General features: G+C 39.1%; 1 pseudogene; it reads right to left on the bottom strand.

Moving 5' to 3' along the window:
- Positions 1–6,684: 6,684 nt before the first annotated feature.
- Gm14131 (predicted gene 14131) lies at positions 6,685–7,702 on the bottom strand (annotated as a pseudogene).

Below are 8,442 nucleotides of genomic sequence, written 5' to 3'. Positions count from 1 at the left end.
GTTCCTTGATCCACTTGGACTTGAGCTTTATACAAGGAGATAAGGATGGATAAATTCGAATTCTTCTACATGATAACCGCCAGTTGTGCCAGCACCATTTGTTGAAAATGCTGCCTTTTTTCCACAGGGTGGTTTTAGCTCCTTTGTCAAAGATCAAGTGACCATGGGTGTGTGGGTTCATTTCTGGGTCTTTAATTCTATTCCATTGATCTTCCTGCCTGTTTTTGTACCAATACCATACAGTTATTTGTTTGTTTGTTTTGTTTTGTTTTGTTTTGTTTTGTTTTGTTTTGTTTTAAATCACCAAAGCTCTTTAATACAGCTTGTGATCAGGGATGGTGATTCTCCTAGAAATACTTTTATTGTTGACAATAGTTTTTGCTATGCTGTCTCTTTTTGTTGTTGTTGTTCCAAATCAATTTTAGAATTCCCCTTTTAAGTCAATGAAGAATTGAGTTGTAATTTTGATGGGGATTGCATTGAATCTCTCCATTGCTTTTGGCAAGATGACAATTTTTACTAAATTAATTCTGCCAATCCATTATCGTGGGAGATCTTTCCATCTTCTGCGATCTTTTTTTCATTTTTTTCTTCAGAGTCTTGAAGTTCTCATCATACAGACCTTTCACTTACTTGGTTAGAGTCACATCAAGGTATTTTGTATGATTTGTGACTATTGTGAAGGGTGTCATTTCTGTAATTTCTTTCTCAGCCTGTTTATCGTTTGAGTAGAGGAAGGCTTCTGTTTTGTTGGAGATTTTATATCCAGCCAGTTTGCTGAAGTTGTTCATCAGGTTTAAGAGTTCTCTGGTGGACTTTTTGGGTCACTTAGTATACTATTATATTATCTGCAAATAGTGTTATGTTGACTTCTTCCTTTCCAATTTGTATTCCTTTGATCCCCTTTTGTTGTCTAATTGCTCTGGCTTGGATTTTTGAGCACTACATTGAATAGGTAGAGAGATAGCAGGCAGCCTTGTTATTCTCTGATTTTAGTAGGATTGCTTCAAGTTTCTCTCCATTCAGTTTTATGTTGGCTACTGGTTTGCTGTATATTGCTTTTACTAATTTTAGATATGGGCCTTGAATTCCTGATCTTTCGGAGACTTTCACCATGAAGGGATGTTGAATGCTGTCAAATGCTTTTTCAGCATCTAATGAGATGATTGTGTGTTTTTTTTTTCCTTTGAGTTTGTTTATATTGTGGATTGCATTGATGGATTTCCATGTATTGAACTATCCCTGTGTCCCTGTTATGAAGCCAACTTGATCGTGATGTATGATCATTTTGATGTATTCTTGGATTCAATTTGTGAGAATTTTCTTGAGTATTTTTGCATCGATATTCATAAGTGAATTTGGCCTGAAGTTCTCTTCCTTTGTTGGGTCTTTGTGTGGTTTATGTATAAGTGTAATTGTGGATTCATAGAATGCAATGGGTTGTATTCTTTCTGTGTCTATTTTGTAGAATAGTTTGAAGAGTATTGGTGTTAGGCTATCTGTCCTCATTGAAGGAGGGGTACTAATTGGTCCAGCCTCAGGCAGTAGGCTCAGATTAAGACATATTTACATAAATTCATTCTTTTTAATAGCTGAGTAGTACTCCATTGTGTAGATGTACCACATTTTCTGTATCCATTCCTCTGTTGAGGGGCATCTAGGTTCTTTCCAGCTTCTGGCTATTATAAATAAGGCTGCTATGAACATAGTGGAGCATGTGTCCTTCTTACCTGTTGGGGCATCTTCTGGATATATGCCCAGGAGAGGTATTGCTGGATCCTCCGGTAGTACTATGTCCAGTTTTCTGAGGAACCGCCAGACTGATTTCCAGAGTGGTTGTACAAGCCTGCACTCCCACCAACAATGGAGGAGTGTTCCTCTTTCTCCACATCCTCGCCAGCATCTGCTGTCACCTGAATTTTTGATCTTAGCCATTCTGACTGGTGTGAGGTGGAATCTCAGGGTTGTTTTGATTTGCATTTCCCTGATGATTAAGGATGTTGAACATTTTTTCAAGTGCTTCTCTGCCATTCGGTATTCCTCAGGTGAGAATTCTTTGCTCAGTTCTGAGCCCCATTTTTTAATGGGGTTATTTGATTTTCTGAAGTCCACCTTCTTGAGTTCTTTATATATGTTGGATATTAGTCCCCTATCTGATTTAGGATAGGTAAAGATCCTTTCCCAATCTGTTGGTGGTCTTTTTGTCTTATTGACAGTGTCTTTTGCCTTGCAGAAACTTTGGAGTTTCATTAGGTCCCATTTGTCGATTCTCGATCTTACAGCACAAGCCATTGCTGTTCTGTTCAGGAATTTTTCCCCTGTGCCCATATCTTCAAGGCTTTTCCCCACTTTCTCCTCTATAAGTTTCAGTGTCTCTGGTTTTATGTGAAGTTCCTTGATCCACTTAGATTTGACCTTAGTACAAGGAGATAAGTATGGATCGATTCGCATTCTTCTACACGATAACAACCAGTTGTGCCAGCACCAATTGTTGAAAATGCTGTCTTTCTTCCACTGGATGGTTTTAGCTCCCTTGTCGAAGATCAAGTGACCATAGGTGTGTGGGTTCATTTCTGGATCTTCAATTCTATTCCATTGGTCTACTTGTCTGTCTCTATACCAGTACCATGCAGTTTTTATCACAATTGCTCTGTAGTAAAGCTTTAGGTCTGGCATGGTGATTCCGCCAGAAGTTCTTTTATCCTTGAGAAGACTTTTTGCTATCCTAGGTTTTTTGTTATTCCCGACAAATTTGCAAATTGCTCCTTCCAATTCGTTGAAGAATTGAGTTCCTAGCCAAATGGATGGACCTGGAGGGCATCATCCTGAGTGAGGTAACACATTCACAAAGAAACTCACACAATATGTATTCACTGATAAGTGGATATTAGCCCCAAACCTAGGATACCCAAGATATAAGATATAATTTGCTAAACACATGAAACTCAAGGAGAATGAAGACTGAAGTGTGGACACTATGCCCCTCCTTAGATTTGGGAACAAAACACCCATGGAAGGAGTTACAGAGGCGGAGTTTGGAGCTGAGATGAAAGGATGGACCATGTAGAGACTGCCATAGCCAGGGATCCACCCCATAATCAGCATCCAAACGCTGACACCATTGCATACACTAGCAAGATTTTATTGAAAGGACACAGATGTAGCTGTCTCTTGTGAGACTATGCCGGGGCCCAGCAAACACAGAAGTGGATGCTCACAGTCAGCTAATGGATGGATCATAGGGCTCCCAATGGAGGAGCTAGAGAAAGTAGCCAAGGAGCTAAAGGGATCTGCAACCCTATAGGTGGAACAACATTATGAGCTAACCAGTACCCCGGAGCTCTTGACTCTAGCTGCATATATATCAAAAGATGGCCTAGTCGGCCATCACTGGAAAGAGAGGCCCATTGGACTTGCAAACTTTATATGCCCCAGTACAGGGGAATACCAGGGCCAAAAAGGGGGAGTGGGTGGGCAGGGGAGTGGGGGTGGGTGGATATGGGGGACTTTTGGTATAGCATTGGAAATGTAAATGAGTTAAATACCTAATAAAAAATGGAAAAAAAAAAGACATATTTACATTTGAGTTAATGCAAAGCTCAGAGCAGCCTCAGCAATGTTTGTGTGGTACTGCTTTTGTTTTGTAAACTCTGTGTAGACAGTTTTTTGCACCCTTGCCTCACTTCTGGGGACCTGGAAATTACACATAGTCCAAAACAGCATTATTACAGATCTATCAAGGTGTTGTTTAAAACAAAGTTCAAACTTACGATTTATGACAAGTTCATGAGGCTATGGAACTTGTACAGGTATTACAATCTGTCCTGCCTACTCTATATAAAATTATTATGGATTTGGAGGATTGTTCTGTATTGCTTTGCATCCTGATGATTGTAAAGGGTTTGCTTTTAGTCAGCTTGAAACTTTAAGGAGTCCATGAACCAATATCATTGGAAACTTTTGCCACAGGGGATGGCTAATAGCCCTTCATTATATACAATAATTTGTTGCTGCTTCAATATAAGAAGTTTGAGTCCTTCAGTGTATATTATTCATTATATTTATACTTTATTAGCTGATCCCTCTGAAGAAATTTTACTACAAGCCTTTGTTCTTGTACAATGATCCTTAAAAATTTGGAATAGTTGTTGCTCCAGAAAAGATTCAAAGGCAATATCTTTTTCAATATTTGGGGCCTTAGTTATATCCTAGAAAAATTGTGGCACAGGAAATTCAAGAAAGAAAAGATGATTTACTTACTTCAAATTCTCTTAAAAAGCTTCCAGGAGATGTTAATTGGCTAATACTTCACCTTAAGCTCACCACAGGAGAACTTAAACCTTTTCTTTGATAATCTCAAGGGGGATACAAATTAATTGGTGAGGGATGAATAGTTTTGCAGATAGTAGAGGAAGCTACAGTAATGGATTGCTGGCTGTTTATGTTATGTGCCCACAGAAATTCTTTAGCAAAGGAAGCATTAATGTGGGTTCATCTTTCTTCATCTCCAAGTAATGTTTTAGCATCCTATTATGAAGCTGTTGCTGTTTTAATACAGAACTGTAGGATAGAATCATGAAAGTATTTTGGAAAGAATATCTTATAAACCTGATGAAATGTTTATTCCTTATTTCAAACAGAAATTAAATTAGTTATTGTAAAGTACTGATATTTGGCATATTACATAGCAAATTTTTAGGCAAAACTGATAATCATTATTAAAAAGACAAGTTGTTACAATTTACTTCTATGCATGCATTTGTATTTCCTTTAAATTTAGGTATGCATCCCATAAAGAATGTATCTACTGTATTTATAAATAGCCCATCTATGTGAGAAAAACATATGTAATTGGATCAAGTTTATTCTCTCGAGTTTCGCCTGCTTTAGCACTAATAATTGACTTACATGCTGTAGCCATTGTTTTGAAAATGTTGAAATATGTAGCTTTTAATTTGTCTACTGGTAGCCAATATATTGCTCATAGCTTATAATTGCTTGAAATTGTTCCTTTTTTATTTTTAGATACTGCTAATTTTCAAATTTTACAATTATTTATGCAACTAGAACTCAAGTTAAGAGAAAATATTGTTCCTTTCAAGGACTGTCTTTGGACATTTAACAGCTCATACTGGATTGCCTGGACAAGACACCTTAGGGCAATGCTAAAGCAGATTTTTATACCAGGCAGATTATAGGCCTTATACAGGAACAATTAGCCATACAATCTCACTCTTTACATCATCAAAATAGTAATGGCTTGAGACAAAGATTTGGTATTTCTAGAATATGTGTAAGTCAAATTGTAAAGATTTCTCAATGTCCTCAACTTCTACATGTGCTTATGAAGGTTGGTGGTCATAGATGGGCAACTGGCATTCTTGAGTTCCTATCGACCTAAGACAGAAACAAGCGCCAAAACACTAAAAGGTTGTGTTTGTCCAAATAAACACCAACAAGCCATGCTTGTTCTCTGAGATGGGTAAGAAGGTGCTATACAGACCCAGACCTAAGACATATATGGTCACCAAGCCACTCTATTTCCTAGACAGGATCATACAGTACATGTAATTTTGTGCCCCTATTATGCTTATAAAAAATAATTTTAAAAAATAAAAAGGGGGAATTGTGCCCTTCCCCCAACCCTGAGTAGGCTAATCTGACCTTAACTGTTTGCCACAGTCAGAATTCTCATGATCTGGTTGGAGTCTTCTGACCTAGGTGGAAATCCTATGTCTTGTCCACCTGCAGAAGCAGACTGCCTGCTGAGCTGCTGAGCTTGTTTTGCAACAGAATCCAGCTGAAACAAGACAACAGAACTCAGCCAAATAAAGGATGGGTTTTTGGGTTTCCCCTATATAAACCCAGAGCTAAAAATTAAACTTTGAGCCATGATCAAAAATCTGTTTCTTGGCTTCATTCTTCTCTTACTCACCCTTCCTCTTTCATTCCTAGCCTCCCTTTCAGGTATACCTGGTTCTCCATGGCTGCTGGATAGGCTCCAAGGTCTGATGGTATTCTATACTACATCCATCTGGTCCTGGGCTTTTTTGGTGGGGAGGGAGGAGAGAGTTTTAATGACTGCTGCTATTTCTTTAGGGGTTATGGGACTGTTTAGATAGTTTATCTGATCCTGATTTAAATTTGGTATTTCATATCTGTCTAGAAAATTGTTCATTTCATCCAGATTTTCCAGTTTTGTTGAATATAGGCTTTTGTTGTAGGTTCTGATGATTTACTGAATTTCCTCAGTTTCTGTTGTTATGTCTTCCTTTTCTTTTCTGAAATTATTTTTTTAATTTTAATTTTTATCATTATTATTAATTTTTCATTTCAGATTATTTATTCTGTGACAGAAAGCTAACGTTAGGAGGGTTAAGAGGGTGGACAGTCAAGGACCTAACCTAGGAGAACATAACAGAACTGATGGTACATGAAGAGTAACAGAAGCTAGCACACAAGTATTGTGAGATGTGTCTGAGCCCCAAGTAGAGGACCCATGCCTCTGTGGAAAATCTAGAGGCTGCTCCCTCTGAGGCCTTTGCTTTTTAATCTCAGGGATAAAAGAGTTCTCCTAAGTCCCAGCGACATCTAAGCTTCCGCATATCCCTTCTGCCCACTGTGAGCTCTATACATTTCACCACACAGGTGAATCTTGCAGCTGACATATGCACACAGCAAAGGCAGGACTCAGAGGCCTTCTCAGAACATACACAGGAAGCTTGGGGGAAATGAGAAACTACAAATACTCGTTCAGTTAATTCACCTTTGCTAATAGAGGTCATACATAGTCTCTTCTGCTGGTGACAGCTTGCTGTCTCATTATAGTTTGACTTAAGAAATGAGTTTTGTAGAAGAAAAAAGCCTTTCACCAGCAAGGAGTGAAGAGGCACCACGTTCTTGCCTACAGTTATGAGCAGAATTGTATAGTAGGTAAGTCATCTTCAGTGATCAGCATCTGCATCCTCAAACTGTCCGGCAAGAGTTGGTGTGGTTTCTACCTCCATGCCATCTTCATAATTTCTTACTGAATCTTCTGTTCGGATGCCTGCCATATTATATTGGCTGCTCACAGACTGAGAAAGCATCCCCTCTAATCTCTCCAATGTGGCTTGCCCTTCCGCTGTTAAATGGGATAGTCCTTCTTCATAGGTATAAAATGTAGGGATGTCTCCTTGTTCTTGTTCGTGTGCCTCCACGTCATATTCCTCTCCATCATAGTCATCTGAGTCTTTATCCTCAGGGTCTGGATGCAAGGCCTGGCACTCACACATTGCTGTGAACATCGCCTCCAAGGCTGACTTATCACTGGGCGCAAATCTAAATTCAGAAATGGGTTCAACATCATCATTGTCTTCCTCATCTTCATCAGAGAGAGGTTCTTTTGATTCTTCTCCAAGCTTGGCATTCACCATAACACACAAATGTTCTTGAAGCGTTTGGATCCCTGGACACTGCATGTAAACTAATGGTGGGATATTCGAGTGAGAATCCTAATCCCGAACCATCTAACCAGGACAGGCAGCTCTCCGCGATGTAAAGTATGCCAGTGTCGAGCCCCTTCCAGTTCAGCACAGCCTAGTGTCCAGCTGCTGCAGCCAGAGCCCATCTGCCCACGGGGGGTGGGGGTGGGGGTGGGAGGGAAGCTTTTGAGGAAGCTCATTGCCTGGGAAAGCATCGCTCCACTTGAAATGAGAGAGGCTCACAGGGAGTTGCCCCCTATTTTTTTTATTTTTTAGTTTGGATATTATCTCTATTCCTTCTGGTTAATCTGACTAAGGGTTTTTCTATCTTGTTGACATTCTCAAAGAACCAGCTCCCAGTTTTGTTGATTCTTTGTATAGTTCTTTTTGTTTCTACTTGGTTGAACCCCAAGTTTGATTATTTCCTGCTGTCTACTCCTCTTGGGTTTATTTGCTTCGTTTTGTTCTAGAGCTTACAGGTGTGCTGCCAAGCTGCTAGTTTATGCTCTCTCCAGGTTATTTTTGGAATCCCTTAGTGCTATGAATTTTCCTCCTAGCACTGCTTTTATTGTGTCCCATAAGTTTTGATATGATGTGCCTTCATTTCCATTAAATTAGATATCTCAGTTCTACTGTCTGAAGGACAGGAATGGCACAACTTCTGGATGCAGGATATTTTACATTGTTATTGTCCCTCCTCCTCTGCCTCCATCCTGTGTCATACAAAGAGGAACTAACTAGTCTGCTGAGAATTCTACTGAATGCAATGATGAGTACAGCTTAAGATATTGATCTTCATTTGAGTCTACTGTGAGATTACTTGTAGTATAATAATTACACCTCAGTACCATATTTGAAATCTGGGATAGTCTGTAGTCACTGATGCCATTTAGAACCTAGAGAAAGTAGCACAAATTATCAATCTGTAACTTTCAGATAACCAATGAGGCAACTGAAGCTTTCTATACATTCATGTAGG

Source organism: Mus musculus, chromosome 2, assembly GCF_000001635.26.
Source record: "Mus musculus strain C57BL/6J chromosome 2, GRCm38.p6 C57BL/6J".
NCBI classification, from domain to species: Eukaryota; Metazoa; Chordata; class Mammalia; order Rodentia; family Muridae; genus Mus; species Mus musculus.
The sequence above is the reverse complement of the archived record's forward strand: the minus strand, read 5'-3'. Positions and strand labels throughout refer to the sequence as shown.